Source organism: Bubalus kerabau, chromosome 15 (assembly GCF_029407905.1).
Source record: "Bubalus kerabau isolate K-KA32 ecotype Philippines breed swamp buffalo chromosome 15, PCC_UOA_SB_1v2, whole genome shotgun sequence".
In the NCBI taxonomy this organism is placed as follows: Eukaryota; Metazoa; Chordata; class Mammalia; order Artiodactyla; family Bovidae; genus Bubalus; species Bubalus kerabau.
The window spans coordinates 33,855,264-33,871,054 of NC_073638.1; the positions used below are offsets into that span (position 1 = coordinate 33,855,264).

At 41.9% G+C, this 15,791-nt stretch overlaps 1 long non-coding RNA gene across 1 annotated transcript in view; it reads right to left on the reverse strand.

Moving 5' to 3' along the window:
- Nucleotides 1-14,550, reverse strand: part of LOC129628105 (uncharacterized) — a 45,770-nt gene extending 31,220 nt beyond the window's left edge. The window contains exons 1-2 of the long non-coding RNA XR_008702725.1: nucleotides 14,258-14,550; nucleotides 11,733-11,868 (exon numbers count right to left, since the gene is read on the reverse strand). This is a non-coding gene — a long non-coding RNA (uncharacterized LOC129628105). The remainder of the gene's footprint in view (nucleotides 1-11,732; nucleotides 11,869-14,257) is intronic.
- Nucleotides 14,551-15,791: the final 1,241 nt, after the last annotated feature.

Consider the following 15,791-nt stretch of genomic DNA (forward strand, 5'->3'; position numbering starts at 1 on the left):
GAAAAGCACTAGGCGGGGATTCAGAGGAGGGGTGATGTTGAGCTTAACTCATTTTGAAGAGTGACTTAGGGAGGGAGTTTGGGGGAGAATGGATACATGTGTATGTATGGCTGAGTCCCTTCGCTGTTTGTCTGAAGCTATCACATCATTGTTTGTCAACTGGCTATACTCCAATACAAAATAAGAAGCTTTTTAAAAAGAAAAGAAAATATAAGCAAAAAAAAAAAAAAAAGAGTATGGGGGCATTCAGGGCAGAAAATCTTAGGACTTCCTGGCAGTCCAGTGGGTCCAGTGGTTAGGACTTCGAGTTTTAATGCAAGGTGCTCGGATTTGATCCCTGGCTGTGAGGACTAAGACCCCACATGCTTTGCCACCAAAGAAGGGAAAAAAAATCTTAATATCAGGAGCAGTACTTGAGATTTAGTGATAGTTTGTTTGATTTATTTTTGGTTAATTAATTTATTTGGCTGCGCCGGGTCTTAGTTCCAGCATGCGGTATCTTCAGCCTTCATTGTGGCATATGGGATCTTCAGCTATGGGGATCTATAGCATGTGGGATCTAGTTCCCTGACCAGTGATTGAACCCGGGCCCCCTGCATTGAGATTAGGAGTGTGGAGTCTTAGCCACTGGACCACCAGGGAAGTCATTAGTGATATAGTTTTTAAAATTCCTCTGTAACAAATGACCCTGTGTAGGAAAAGCCTCACATCCCAGCAACAGCCAATCTTTTTAGGTTAAGGGCAAGGACGAGCTGAGCTGTGACTGCACTGTTTTGTAATTCTCCCCTTATTCCCTCATTCTGCAAACACTGCACCACTACCCTCTTCCTACCTCCAGATCTAGCACATTTCCTCCTCCAAGCTTTACAGTGTGGGGTGGAAGAACCTCAGCTTTAGAATCAGCCCAAGCTGGGTCAGTATGCTGGCCTTGGCATTTATATTAGCTTGTAATTTTGAGCAAATTATTTCACTTCTGCAGGTCTCATTTTTCTTACCTGTAAACTGGGACTAATACAACTCACAGGCTTGCTGCCATAATGAAGTGAAATGTTGTTGTTTGGTCACTTGGTTGTCTCTGACTCTTTGCAACCCCATGGACTGCAGCACACCAGGCTTCCCTGTCCTGCACCATCTCCCAGAGCTTGCTCAAACTCATGTCCATTGAGTCGATGATGCCATCCAACCATCTCATCCTCTATTGCCCCTTCTCCTCCTGCCCTCAATCTTTCCCAGCATCAGGGTCTTTTCCAATGAGTCGGCTCTTCTCATTGGTGGCCAAAGTATTGGAGCTTCAGCTTCAGCATCAGTCCTTCCAATGAATATTCAGGGTTGATTTCCTTTAGGATTGACTGGTTTGCTCTTCTTGCAGTCCAAGGGACTCTCAAGAGTCTCCTCTAGCACTGCAGTTGGAAAACATCAATTCTTCCGTGCTCTGCCTTCTTTATGGTCCAATTCTCATATCCTTACCTGAGTACTGGAAAAGTGAGATGGTGCATGTGGAAAATCTGGCTCTTAAAAAGCTACTGAAGAAAAAAAAAAAAAGCTACTGAAGGTATATGGCACAGGAACTCCACTTGATACTTGTAATATTCTATATGGGAAAAGTATCTAAAAAAAGAGTGGGTATTTGTATAACTGATTCACTTTGCTGTACATCTGAAATGAACACAACATTGTAAATCAACTATACTCCAGTAAAAATTAAAAAAAAAAGAAAATGGGAAAAAAAGCCATTCGATATATGACTGTCCATACCTCCTACATTCCTGAAAAAGCAAACCAGGATAAATATCCTCTGCACACAGGAGAGACACATAGTCATGCCCCCGCTCAGAGCAATGCCACTCTGTGAGACTGAAATTTGCCGGAGACCAATTAACCAACCTTTAGTTCTCTTTGAAACATTTACTTGCTTTAATTTTTAAAATTAAAAAATTTTTAATTTTTATCAAAGTATAGTTGATGTACAATGTTGTGCCAATCTCTGTCATACAGCAAAGGGACCCAATTTTACACATATATACACTCTTTTTTCAAACTATTCATTTCCTTTATGGTTTATCCCAGGAAACTGGATATAGTTCCCTGTGCTATACAGTAGGATATTTATCCATTCTAAATGTAATACTTTGTATCTACCAATCCCAAATTCCAGGTCCATCCCTCTTCCTGCCCGTGCCCCACTTGGCAACCATAAATCTGATTTCTCTGTCTGTGAGTCTGTTTCTGTTGTTGGTTTGTTTTATTTTTTTGCTATACCATGTGGCTTGCGGGATCTTAGTTTCCTGACCAGGGAGGAAACCCAAGCCGTCTGCAGTGGAAGTGTGCAGTCTTAGCCACTGGACCACCAGGGAAATCCCTGTTTCTGCTTTGTACATTATTTACCTGTTTTTCTAAAAGATAAATTAGAATAGAAAGCCCAACACTATGCCAGTATATAAATATATATATACATGGATATTGGGGTCAAATATAGATGTATTGATGAAACTGAATACAATAAGGAGAGAAAAGAGTTTTATTTGAGTCAAACTGAAGACTATAGCCCAACAGGCAACCTCTCAGATAACTCTGAGGAACTGCTCCAGAGAAGCAGGGTTTTGGAAACAGTTTCACATCTTGTTAGAACAAAGAACATCAAACAACTCAGGGATACATCCCTTCTAGGTTTCTAAAAAAATAAAAATGTTCAGCATGTACACAGAGAGGCAGTATGGCTTTGGCACCTGGGAAGGGTGTCTTATCATCAAAGGGGCACCAGCATGGGTGTCCACAAAGGGAAGCATTTAATCTTTATTTTTAACACGGACATTTTTTACTTCTGGTCAATGTACCCTTTTCTTTAATAATTAAAGCAGATGTACAATATGTGTTTGATAGGCCATAAACAAACTGATTTAGTTAGCACAAAACTCAAGTTAACTTATGTATAAATCAGAATGACTTTCTCATACCTCAATCTGTGAACATTTCTTTCATCAGATGGACATTTGAGGTTGAAGTAGTGCTGAAGTTTAATTAGAAATTAAGATGAGATTTCTCTGAAATGATCAGTGGTCCTTGGGTTCCCAGACTTAGTGTGAAAAATATGATTGTATTCACAGACATTGGATCAGCTTGCCCGCCTCCATCACCACCCCCTGCCCCAACCCTTTCCATCCCACACATCACTGCCTATTCATCTTCCTCCATGCTTCACCCTCTTCCTCTCCTGCTAAAAATCCTCAGTTCCGATGGGATACGCACCCGAGTTTCTCACCACAGCTAATGTTATATCACGGCACATTACCAGATTCTCGATTTAGCACACACAGTCCTTCCTGCCAAAAACCCTTCTCCCTCTTCTCCATTTATCTGTCATCAAAACCTTCCTTGCTTGGTCCCTGAATGGTGTTTCCATCAGGCAGCACCCTGAAACTCCTTTGCTACTGAAATCAAATGGGGATGACTGTCCTTATCTTTGTGTTTGCATCTGGTCTCTCCAACTAAATAATAAATTTCTAAAGTGTAGAAATTTTTTCTGTTCTAGACATGCATTTTCATCCTCAGTGACTTGCATACTGTGTGTATAGCAGCATTTTCTGACAATAAAAAGTGGATTTGTGTGCAGCTTTTTAAGAATCTCATCAATTACATATAAAGGTTCACATGCACTGACATTTAACTCACACAAAGGAATGGGAGAAAGGCAAGGATAGAATGTAATTGTGACCAGTATTTAGAGCTAAGAATCTCATCAGTGTATCCAGGGTTTGTTGAAAATCTGCTGTTACCATGTGCTCGTCAGGATTCTTCTGTGATAGTGTAACAGTGCAGCAAACTTTCAGCAACACTGCAAGCGATATGGCCTACTGTTCACTGCAAGGGAACAAGTAGCAACACGGCCTACTTGGTTTTGCCCATAGTGAGTTACAGAACCTTGTCTGAAAGAATCCACCTTCACAGAGATATATAACTATATATATATAACTATATATATATATATATACACACACACACACACACACACATATATATATAGAACTCTCTCTATATAAATATATATATATATATTTGTTGTTTAGTTGCTAAGTTGTGTCCAACTCTTTTGCAACCCCATGGACTGTAGCCCATTGGGCTCCCCTACCATGGGATTTCCCAGGCAAGAATACTGTATACTGTAGGGGGTTGTCATTTCCTTCTCCAGGAGATCTTTCTGATCCAGGGATCAAACACATGTCTCCTGCATTACAGGCAGATTCTTTACCACTGAGCCACCAGAGAAGCCCCATGTGTGTGTGTGTGTGTGTGTGTGTGTGTGTGTATATATATATATATATATATATAGTTTCACTGGTAGCTCAGATGGTAAAGGATCTGCCTGCAATGTGGGAGACCTGGGTTCAATCTCTGGTTCAGGAAGATCCCCTGGAGAAGTAAATGGCAACCCACTCCAGTACTCTTGCCTGGAAAATTCTATGGACTGAGAAGACTGGCAGGCTACAGTCCATGGGGTCGCAAAGAGTTGGACTCAACTGAGCAACTAACACATACACACACTCATATATATATATGAACTGGATTAATTCCAGTTGAACTATTTCAAATCCTAAAAGATGATGCTGTGAAAGTGCTGCATTCAATATGCCAGCAAATTTGGAAAACTCAGCAGTGGCCACAGGACTGGAAAAGGTCAGCTTTCATTCCAATTCCAAAGAAAGGCAATGCCAAAGAATGCTCAAACTACTGCACAACTGCACTCATCTCACACGCTAGCAAAGTAGTGTTCAAAATTCTCCAAGCCAGGCTTCAATGGTACCTGAACCATGAACTTCCAGATGTTCAAGCTGGATTTAGAAAAGGCAGAGAACCAGAGATCAAATTGTCAACATCTGCTGGATCATCAAACAGGCAAGAGAATTCCAGAAAAATATCTACTTATGCTTTATTAACTATGCCAAAGCCTTTGACTGTTGTGGATCACAACAAACTGTGAAAAATTCTTCAACAGATGGGAATACGAGACCACCTGACCTGCCTCCTGAGAAATCTGTAAGCAGGTCAAGAAGCAACGGTTAGAACCAGACATGGAACAACAGACCTGGTTCCAAATTGGGAAAAGTGTACATCAAGGCTGTATATTGTCACCCTGCTTATTTAACTTAAATGCAGAGTACATCATGAGAAATGCTGGGCTGGATGAAGCACAAGCTAGAATCAAGATTGCCGGGAGAAATATCAACCTCAGATACGCAGATGACACTACCCTTATGGCAGAAAGTGAAGAAGAACTAAAGAGCCTCTTGATGAAAATGAAAGAGGAGAGTGAAAAAGTTGGCTTAAAACTCAACATTCAAAAAACTAAGATCATGGCATCCGGTCCCATCACTTCATAGCAAATAGATGGGGAAACAATGGAAACAGTGACAGACTTTATTTTCTTGGGCTACAAATCACTGCAGATGGTGACTGCAGCCATGAAATTAAAAGACACTTACTCCTTGGAAGAAAAGCTATGACCAACCTAGACAGCATATTAAAAAGTAGAGACATTACTTTGCAAACAGTTCAGTCACTCAGTCGTGTCCGACTCTTTGTGATCCCATGGACTGCAGCATGCCAGATCTCCCTATCCATCAACAACTCCCGGACCTTGCTCAAACTCATGTCCATTGAGTCACTGATGCTGTCCAACCATCTCACCCTCTGTCATCCCCTTCTCCTCCTGCCTTCAGTCTTTCCCAGCATCAGGGTCTTTTCCAATGAGTCAGTTCTTCGCATCATGTGGCCAAAGTATTGGAGTTTCAGCTTCAGCATCAGTCCTTCCAATGAATATTCAGGACTGATTTCCCTTAGGATGGACTGGTTGGATCTCCTTGCAGTCCAAAGGACTCTCAAGAGTCTTCTCTAACACCACAGTTCAAAAGCATCAATTCTTTGGTGTTTAGCTTTCTTTATAGTCCAACTCTCACATCCATACATGACTACTGGCAAAATCATAGCTTTGACTAGAAGGACCTTTGTTGGCAAAGTAATGTCTCTGCTTTTTAATATCCTGTCTAGGTTGGTCATAACTTTTCTTCCAAGGAGCAAGTGTCTTTTAATTTCTTTTATATTCTTATTTTCATACTGTCTTCAAAGTCCTGTGTATTTTTTCCACTCACAGCCAGTGGGTGCTAGAGCCAGCTCACACACTTTGTTGACAAAGGTCCATTAATTCAAAGCTATGGTTTTTCCAGTGGTCATGTGAGACTTGGACTATAAAGAAAGCTGAGTGATGAAGAATTGATGCTTTTGAACTGTGGTATTGGAGAAGACTCTTGAGAGACCCTTGGACTGCAAGGAGATCCAACCAGTCCATCCTAAAGGAAATCAGTCCTGAATATTCATTGGAAGGACTGATGCTGAAGCTTAAACTCCAATACTTCGGCCACCTGATGCAAAGAACTGACTCATTGGAAAAGACCCTGATGCTGGGAAAGATTGAAGGCAGGAGGAGAAAGGGACGACAGAGGGTGAGATGGTTGGACGGCATCAGTGACTCAATGGACATGAGTTTGAGCAAGCTCTGGGAGTTGGTGATGGACAGGGAAGCCTGGCGTGCTGCAGTCCATGGGGTTGCAGGGAGTTGGGACACGACTGAGCAGTTGAACTGAACTGATGGACTGGATGAAAAGAAAGAAAGGAGTTGACTCACACCTTGAGATGAGAATTCTATATGATTTTCTTTATGGCTAATTTAGTCATAAATAGATGCAACTGTAAATACTAGAATGTACAAAAGGTTCTGAAATTGAATTCCAGTTCCTCTATTCTGAGGACATGGTGAGGCTCAGTGTGGTCCAGGAAGCCACTTTGGCTGGATTTGTTCTCTTTGCTGGCTTGCTTTTCCAAGTTCTCTCGGCATTATTCTGTGGTTTCCTGCCATTCTTTGTTGGGGCTGCAGCTTCTCTCTTTTGAGATGTAACTAGTATATTCTGAATCCCAGATGCGCAGGGGATCTGAACCTATATGGTTGGTCACCAGGGTTGATCAAGCTAATTTGACTGACAGGCAGGCATCCCATCGTCCTTTGCCACTGCACACACCTCCTTCCTGACACTATGACAATATTCAAGATGATTGTCCTTTAGAAAATGGCTGTTCAGTTATAGGTTCTTAATCTTGGCTCCTTAAATTTTATATATTCATTTTAAATATAATCTATGTCTGCAAAGGCTTTAACTTCCAGCCACTGTGGTTAGCAAGATATCAGCTACCTACTTTGCTGGTTAGCCCAGAAAAGGATTTTTTCTGTAACTTGAGTCTTACTTCATATCTTAGATCTTAACAATCTTCAGGCTAATTTTCATTATGTTGCCAAAACCCAGCCTCTGTTCACCAGTGCCAATAGAAACATGGAGACAGAGTTTTGGGTGAAGTAAAAAGAGTAGCTATTTTTGCTTTGCCGGCTAATGGGGCTAGAGCAGGCTAGTGCCCTCAAGACTGTGTGACCTACCCTGGAGGGGGTAGTGTGGAGTTTTAGAATGTTCAAGGAGCAGGGCGTGATCAGCTCGTGGACAGTTCTCAGATTGCTTGGCATCAAGGTGAGATTTCAAGCATTGTCAACCTCTGGTTTCAGCCAGTCTAGGGTCTATGTCCTTGTGGTTGGTAGTTTTCATCTGCAAGGGGTCTGCCTCCTGTAAACATAACTTAGGAATGTGTGTCAGGCCTTTCCCTATATTTTTCAGGGAATTGGGAGTTCAGTGATTCTGCTATGTGGCAGAATTATAGTCTAAACTGTTACCAGCTCCCCAGCCCAGCAGCTATTCTTTGTTTCAACATCTTCACATTTCCCAATCATTAACTCTCAAGTCAACCTTTTACTTCAAAAGACAACAACACAGGGGCTTGTACGTGGTTTCCATTATCTTCCTTGCCATCATGATAGGCATGGGAGAAAAAGGTATTTTTCTCTCTTTGACAAGTAGAGTTGTTTCACCCATAGCTTGCTGTTGTTGTTCAGTCACTAAGTCATATCCGACTCTGCAACCCCATGAACTGTAGCACGTCAGGCTCCTCTGTCGTCCACTATCTCCCAGAGTTTGCTCAAATTTATGTTTAATTGAGTTGGTGATGCTATCTAACAATCTCATCCTCTGCTTCCCCCTTCTCCTTTTGCCTTCAATCTTTCCCAGTATCAGGGTCTTTTCCAATGAGTCAGCTCTTTGCATCAGGTGGCCAAAGTATTGGAGTTTCAGTTTCATGTGGCGCTTACCTTCTGAAAAATGCTTCCCCTTTTGGTGCATTCTTATCCCTGTGGCTCCCCTCCCCCTCATTTTCTAGGTCAGATCTTCTTTAATCCCCACTAACTTAGCATTAAACCCAGTCTCCTGACAGTAATAGATCAGAGCTGTAACTGCCTCATGTGGGTTCCAATAGCACCATCTCATATGTACAGAACTAACATGGAAACTCAGCATCAAACAAAATAAAGGCAACTAAGTACTACATTATAGGGAACAGATTCTGCACTAGGGGCAGGAAATCAAGAGAAAATTATAAGAGCTGAAGTAATGGGGAGATTTTTCAAAAAGAGTGGACTTAGGAACTTATTCCAAAGATACACTGGCAAAGCTATGAAAAAATATAGCTGTCCTATAAAATACATGCTATTGGCACCACAAAGACTGACTCAGACAACATCGTAGGTTGAAGAGCCTGCGGATCAGGTATGGATGAAATAGCAACTGCTAAAAAAGAATGAAAACTGTATGTTGAACTTTGGAATGATTCTCAGTGAAGACTTCACTGCAAACCGCAAGAGTCAGCAGAGTGTATGTAAAATACAAATAGAGGCTTCCCCGGTGGCTCGGATGGTAATGAATCTGCCTGCAATGCAGGAGACTCAGGTTCAATCCTTGGGTTGGGAAGATCCAGGTAACATATACTAACTTTTATCTTAAAAAGGGTGGATAATACAAGTATACGTATCTGCTTATATTTAAAATAAAAAGCAATGGAAGGACAAACAAGCAAGTAAAAAGTAATGCGTAACCTTAGGGTGATGGAGGAGACAGGAATAAAAACTAGATTTCTCTGAATGTCCCTATATTAGTGATTGATTGCTACATAATAGATGATTCCCAAAATGCAGTGGATTAAAACAGCAATAAGTTTTTATTATCTCACATGAGTCTGGAGAGTCAGGAAGCCAGGAGAAACTTAGCTGGCTGGTTCTGGCTCTGAGTATCTCATGTGATTGCAGTCAAGATGTTGGCCTGTGTTTCAGTCACCCAAAGGCTTGCCTGGGTGAGAGAATCCATCTGTACAGTGGTTCTCTCACATGGTTGTTGGCAGGAGGCCTCTGTTCCTCACCACAAGGATCTCCTCTCTCCACAGGCTGCCTGAGCATCCTCCTGATATGACAACTGGCTTCCTCCAGCACAAACTATCCAGAAAGAGCAGAGGAAACCACCATACCTTTTGTGGCTGAGTCTTGGGAGTCACATACAGCTATTTGGGTCTTATTTCATTTGTTAGAAGCAAGATACTGAATCTAACCTACACTCAAAGGGAGGGAATTAGGATCCATCTTTGCAAGTGTGTGTTAAAGAGTTTGTGTACATATTTAAAATCATCACAGTATCTAATCTTATACATTTGAGTTTGGAATCTATATATATAATGTCTTTTATAATTATGGAAGTAAATTGAGCAACATTAAATAAGAAAACTACAACTCCTAAACATTGAGAGCAAACAAACCTAAATATATATCAAGTTGACGGTTTAAACACAGAGATAGTAATTACTTCAATTATTTTAAAACAAAACAATTTGACTATACAGTCCTAGAAGAATATATCAAAAGGATAAAAAGAATTATAAAGAAATCTTTAGCTGTTTTCAGTAATTGTAATATTATTATTCTTAAGCTATCAAGCATATTTCAGAATGTACATTATCCATATATATTTCACTAGTATATACACTATTAGTGTCATTCCGAAACTATTGTTTGTGTGTGTATACCAGGATACATCAAACAAATAGTTATGTTAATATATTTAGAATCCAAACCTTTGAGCAGAAGAGGAGAGATAAAAATATAAAACTGAATGAGTCCAATGGAAAATTCTATAACCTTAAATTCGATTTGAATAATTAATAAGATCTTACATTATATTTTCTTTTAAAAAACATATTTCTTTGCTCTGTTCACTGAAAAGGTCTAGAAGTCATGAATAACCACAAAATAATGAATATCTCTACACCTAGACTGTGTTCTCCAAATAGAATTTCCAACAAGGGAAATCATGCCTCCTTGTGTGACTGATTTTGAGGCTGAGACAGGAAACATCAGTGAAAGCCTTGAAACACTGTTGAACTGGAAGGCAAAGCTGTCATAGACCACAGGGATTGTGTCAGAAAAATCCAGGAGCCATTTCAATAATCTCCCACTGGCCAAATATGGGATAAGTGAACATAAATAGCAATAATAATTATACTAGTAATAACTACTACAGTGCCACATTGAATATATTAAAATCCCTGCCTTCAAAATGATACTTTAAAAAGTAAATAAATATAACCAAGTTATCCCCTTTGGAAGATGTCGAGGAACCAGAACTAATTACTGTGAAAACTGTTAAAGAAGAAAACTGAAGGGAAAGAAATAAGTATTCATTCTGCTTTTCCTGTTTAGATGGCAGCTTAGGAATTCCAGCTAAAATGATTTGAGCCAAAGAAATGCTACAGCTAGAATATCACCACTTTGCAATCCCTGATGAAAAATGGATCCAATTTGGAGCTAGAGATTAAAGTTCACAGAGAGGGCAGTTCGGAAGAGATGATGGATGTAAACTGCAGGACAGCTGGACCAAACAGGAGTCCAGGAAGGTGGATGGATATCCAGAAGTGTTCTTATCTCTGCCTTTGCTGGCATGGTATCCTGCAGAAGCAGGGCCTTTGTCATGGGGCCAACACACACACGCACACACACGCCCAAGTGGTAGAGCCGCTGAAAGAGTGCGGGATGGGCTGGTGGAGCAATTGCAAGTGTGGCTGCCATCTCCCAGCGATGTGCGGAGCCCACAGCCAAGTCACGTGCGTGCAGTACAACCAGACGACTGCTTCACCTCTCGCTGTACCCAACTATCTCACTGTGGCCCCTCCTAACCACAAACACACAGAAAAAGGGAATTCTCAAAAATCTAGTCTCTCCTGGCTGCGCCAACATGTTGCAAAACTACCAGAAACATTAGTGGTTGCTAAAACCAGGAGGTGAGAAACTCACAGGGAGCCATGTAATAATGGCACACCCTAAACCCACTGATGAAAGTTAACATCATAAAAATACAAACACCACAGATCTCATGCCTCCTGTTGTGATGCATCAGGAAGTACTCAACCTGACCACAAAATAGTCTTACCAAAAAATCAAACTCGAATCTGATCTAGCCTCAGGACCCAACTGTCACCAGCAAAGTCCATTCACAATTCCTGGGAAGTAAAAATAAAATCTGGGTAATTAAATAAAAGCAAGCCAGATGGTGCAGTGGTAAAGTCTGCCTATCAGTACAGGTGACGTAACAGATGTGGGTTTGATCCCTGGGTTGGGATGATTCCCCTGGAGAAAGAAATGGCAAACTACTTCAGTATTCTTGCCTGAAGAATTCCATGGACAGAGGAGCCTGGTGGGCTACAGTCTCGGGAGTTGTAAAGAATTGGACACGACTGAACGTGCATTCCCGAATAAAATAAAGTCTAACCTTTTCTTTCCCTTTGTGTTTGGTCTAGTTCCACATGTTTACAGGGTGCTATCAGAGGCCTCACACCTGGCACTTCAAACCAGAGTTCCTTGCAGAAAATGGCGGCATGGACATCGACACCTCAGCTGGACCAGGCCTGTGCAGAAGTTCAGACACTCAGGATGGCGGCTGTGAGCCATGTGCAGAGACGCTGCATCCGCATTGTCCTGTGACACGTGACATGCACACCTGTGCCCGCCCCTCCCGGAGCTCCACCCCTCAACCCTCTAAAGCGGCTCCGCCCACCACCTGTCTGGAAAGTGTGTGCGCTAGAGCATAAGCTCATACCTCTCCCTTCTCAAAGAATAAATCTTTCCTCTGCTTCTGAATTGAACTCGGCATTTGCTCATTTCGTGTCTCACTTTGGTAATTCTAGAGATATTTCAAAACTCTTCATTACTATTAAATTTATTATGGTGATCCGTGAGAGTGATCTTTGATAGAACTATTATAATTGTTTTGTGGTGCAACAAACCATGTTCACATAACACAGAAATTTTTCTTTTTTTTTTTTTTTTGGTCACTTCGTGCAGCATGCAGGATTTTAATTCCCTGACAAGGGATCGAACCCTCATCCCCTGCATTGGAAGTCCAGAGTCTTAACCACTGGACCACCAAGGAAGTCTCAACACGGCAAACTTTATTAATAAATGTCACGTGCATTCTGCCTGCTCCACACATTGGCCCTCTTTTTGGGCCTCCCTATACCCTGAGGCAAAACAATACTGAACTAGACCAATCAAGTGTTCAAATGAAAGGAAGAGTTGCACTTCTTTCACTTTAAATCAAAATCTGGAAATGATTAAACTTAATGAGGAAGACATGTTGAAAGCCGAGATAGGCCTAAAGCTAGGCCTATTGCCCCAGATGGTTAGTCAAGCTGTGAATGCAGAAAAAAAGTTCTTTAAGGAAATTTAAAGTGCTTCTGCAGTGAACACATGAAAGATATATTGACATATATCATTGACATAATGATAAAATCACAACTATAGTGCTGATTTGCAGAAAGTTTCAGTGGTCTGGATAGAAGATCAAACTAGTCACAACTGTCCCTCGAACCAAAGCCTCATCCAGAACAAGCAAGGCTCTGCTGCTGCTGCTACTGTTGCTAAGTTGCTTCGGTAGTGTCCGACTCTGTGTGACCCCATAGATGGCAGCCCACCAGGCTCCCCCGTCCCTGGGATTCTCCAGGCAAGAACACTGGAGTGGGTTGCCATTTCCTTCTCCAATGCATGAAAGTGAAAAGTGAAAGTGAAGTCGCTCAGTCGTGTCTGACTCTTAGCAACCCCATGGACTGCAGCCCACCAGGCTCCTCTGTCCATGGGATTTTCCAGGCAAGAGTACTGGAGTGGGGTGCCATTGCCTTCTCCGAAGCAAGGCTCTAATGCTCTTTAATTCTACGAAGACTGAGAGAGATAAAGAAACTTCAGAAGAAAAGTTTGGAGCCAGCAAAGCTTGGTTCAAAGGTTTAAATAAATAAACCACCTCCATAACATAAACATGCAAGGTGAAGTAGAAAGTGCTGATGTAGAAGCTGCAGCAAGTTATCCAGAAGATTTAGCCAAAATAATTGATGAGGGTAGCTACACTACTTAACAGATTTTCAGTGTAGACAAACAGTCTTCTGTTGGAATAAGATGCTATCTAGGACTTTCACAGCTACAGAGACGTCAGTGCCTGGCTTCAAAGTGGCAAAGGACAAGCAGACTCTCTTGTTCAGGGCTAATGCAGATGGCAACTTTAAGTTGAAGCCAGTGCTCATTTACCATTCTGAAAATCCTAGAGCTCTTAAGAATTGCCCTAAATCTACTCTGCCTGTGCTCTATAAATAGAGCAACAAAGCCTGGATGACACCACATCTGTTTACAAGATGGTTTAGTGAATATTTTAAGTAAGTCCACTGTTCAGAGCTGCTGCTCAGAAAAGAAGATTCCTTACAAAATATTACTGCTCTTTGACAATGTATGTGATCATCCAAGAGCTCTGATGGGAGGATGTACAACAAGATTAATGTTGTTTTCATGCCTGGTAACACAACATCCATTCTACAGCCTGTAGATGAAGGGGTAATTTCAGTTTTCAAGTATCATTATTTAAAAAATAAATTTCAAGAGATCAAGATGGCAGAGGAATAGGTGGACCCGGAGTATATCTCTCTCCACAGATACATCAGGAATACACCTTCAGACACAGAAGTGCATGCAGAACACCAGCTGAGAGCTAACAGGAGTACCTGACCAGAGGAAAAGAATATATAAGCCCACGCAAAACTCGGTAGGATGAAGGAACTAGGGGGGAAAACAGGAGTGTTAATAGGACTAGACCTGACCTCAGCAGGTGGGGGAGCTGAAGCAGGGGTCCGATCCCCACATCGGGGCAATTGTCTGACTCAGAGGAGAAACATTTAAGGCTGAGAGTGAAACAGCTGAGCTGTGGCAGCCTAAATGGAATGAGAATCAGACAGTCCTTGCTGCAGCCATACATACCCTGGACAGGGACGCAGGTCCCCTGGAAGGTACAGCAGCTGGGAGCTGGAGTTTAGGGATTGTGAAGCAATCCCAGGGTGCAGGCTGCTGTTGAGTGTGGAGAGATGGATCAAGGGGATATGAGGGAAGAGATTGTGGCGGGAAATGCCTGTGGAAGAAAGCCCGGCAGCCATGGAAGCAAGGCAATAACTGCTGAGTCACAGGTAGGGGGTGGAGCCGTCACCATAGCCTCTCTCCCCACGCGCCAGCATCGGCAGCTGAACAACAGAGAGGCTGGCCCATCAAATGCCTGATGCACTGAACTACAGAGCAGGACCCCACCCAGGGTGCCCCTGTAAGTGCCTGACATGTGGATCTACAGAGTAGGACCCCAGCCAGGGGGGCCCCTCTATGTGACTGACACATGGAACAACAGAGAAGGACCCCAGGCAAAGGAGTCTTCTAAGTGCCTGAATGGGTGGAGCTACAGAGAAAGACCGGCTAAAGAGGCCTTCTGATCACCAGCTACAAGAGGCTCGAAAAAAGACTCTGGTAAGGGCATAACTCCTGCGGCGGAGGCAGTCCATGTCCCTGCACACCTGGCACCACTGGGTCCCGCAAGCCAAGCAGCTGCACCACCTTCACGCTCAACTCTCACTGCGTCAGAGCTGCCACAGGGAAAAAAAATCTTGCATCTATGCGTGCAGGGGCACCGATGAAAAAAATAAAAGATGACATAAACAGGTGGAGAGATATTTCATGTTTCTGGGTAGGAAGAATCAATATTGTGAAAATGAGTATACTGCCAAATGCAATATACAGATTCAGTGCAATCCCTATCAAATTACCAATGGCATTTTTCAAAGAACTAGAACAAAAAATTTCACAATTCATATGGAAACACAAAAGACCCTGAATAGCCAAAGCAGTCTGGAGAAAAAAAAGTGGAGCTGGAGGACTCAACCTTTCTGACATCAGATTACAAAGCTACAGTCATCAAGACAGTATGGTAGTGGCACAAAAACAGAAATATAGACCAATGAAACAAGATAGAAAGCCCAGAAATAAACCCATGCACCTATGGGTAACTTATTTTTGACAAAGGAGGCAAGAATATACAATGCGGCAAAGACAGCCTCTTCAAATAAACGGTGCTGGGAAAACTGGACAGCTACATGTAAAAGAATGAAATTAGACCACTTCCTAACACCATACACAAAGATAAACTCAAAATGGATTAAAGACCTAAATGTAAGACAAGAAATTATAAAGCTCTTAGAGGGAAACATAGGCAGAACACTCAATGACATAAACCAAAGCAAGATCCTCTATGACCCACCTCCTAGAGTAACAGAAATAAAAACAAAAGTAAATAAGTGGGACCTGATTAAACTTAAAAGCTTTTGCACAGCAAAGGAAACTATAAGCAAGATAAAAGACAACCCTCAGAATGGGAGAAAATAATAGCAAATGAAACAACTGACAAAGGATTAATTTCCAAAATATACAAGCAGCTCATACAACTCAATACCAGAAGAACAAAAAACCCAATCAA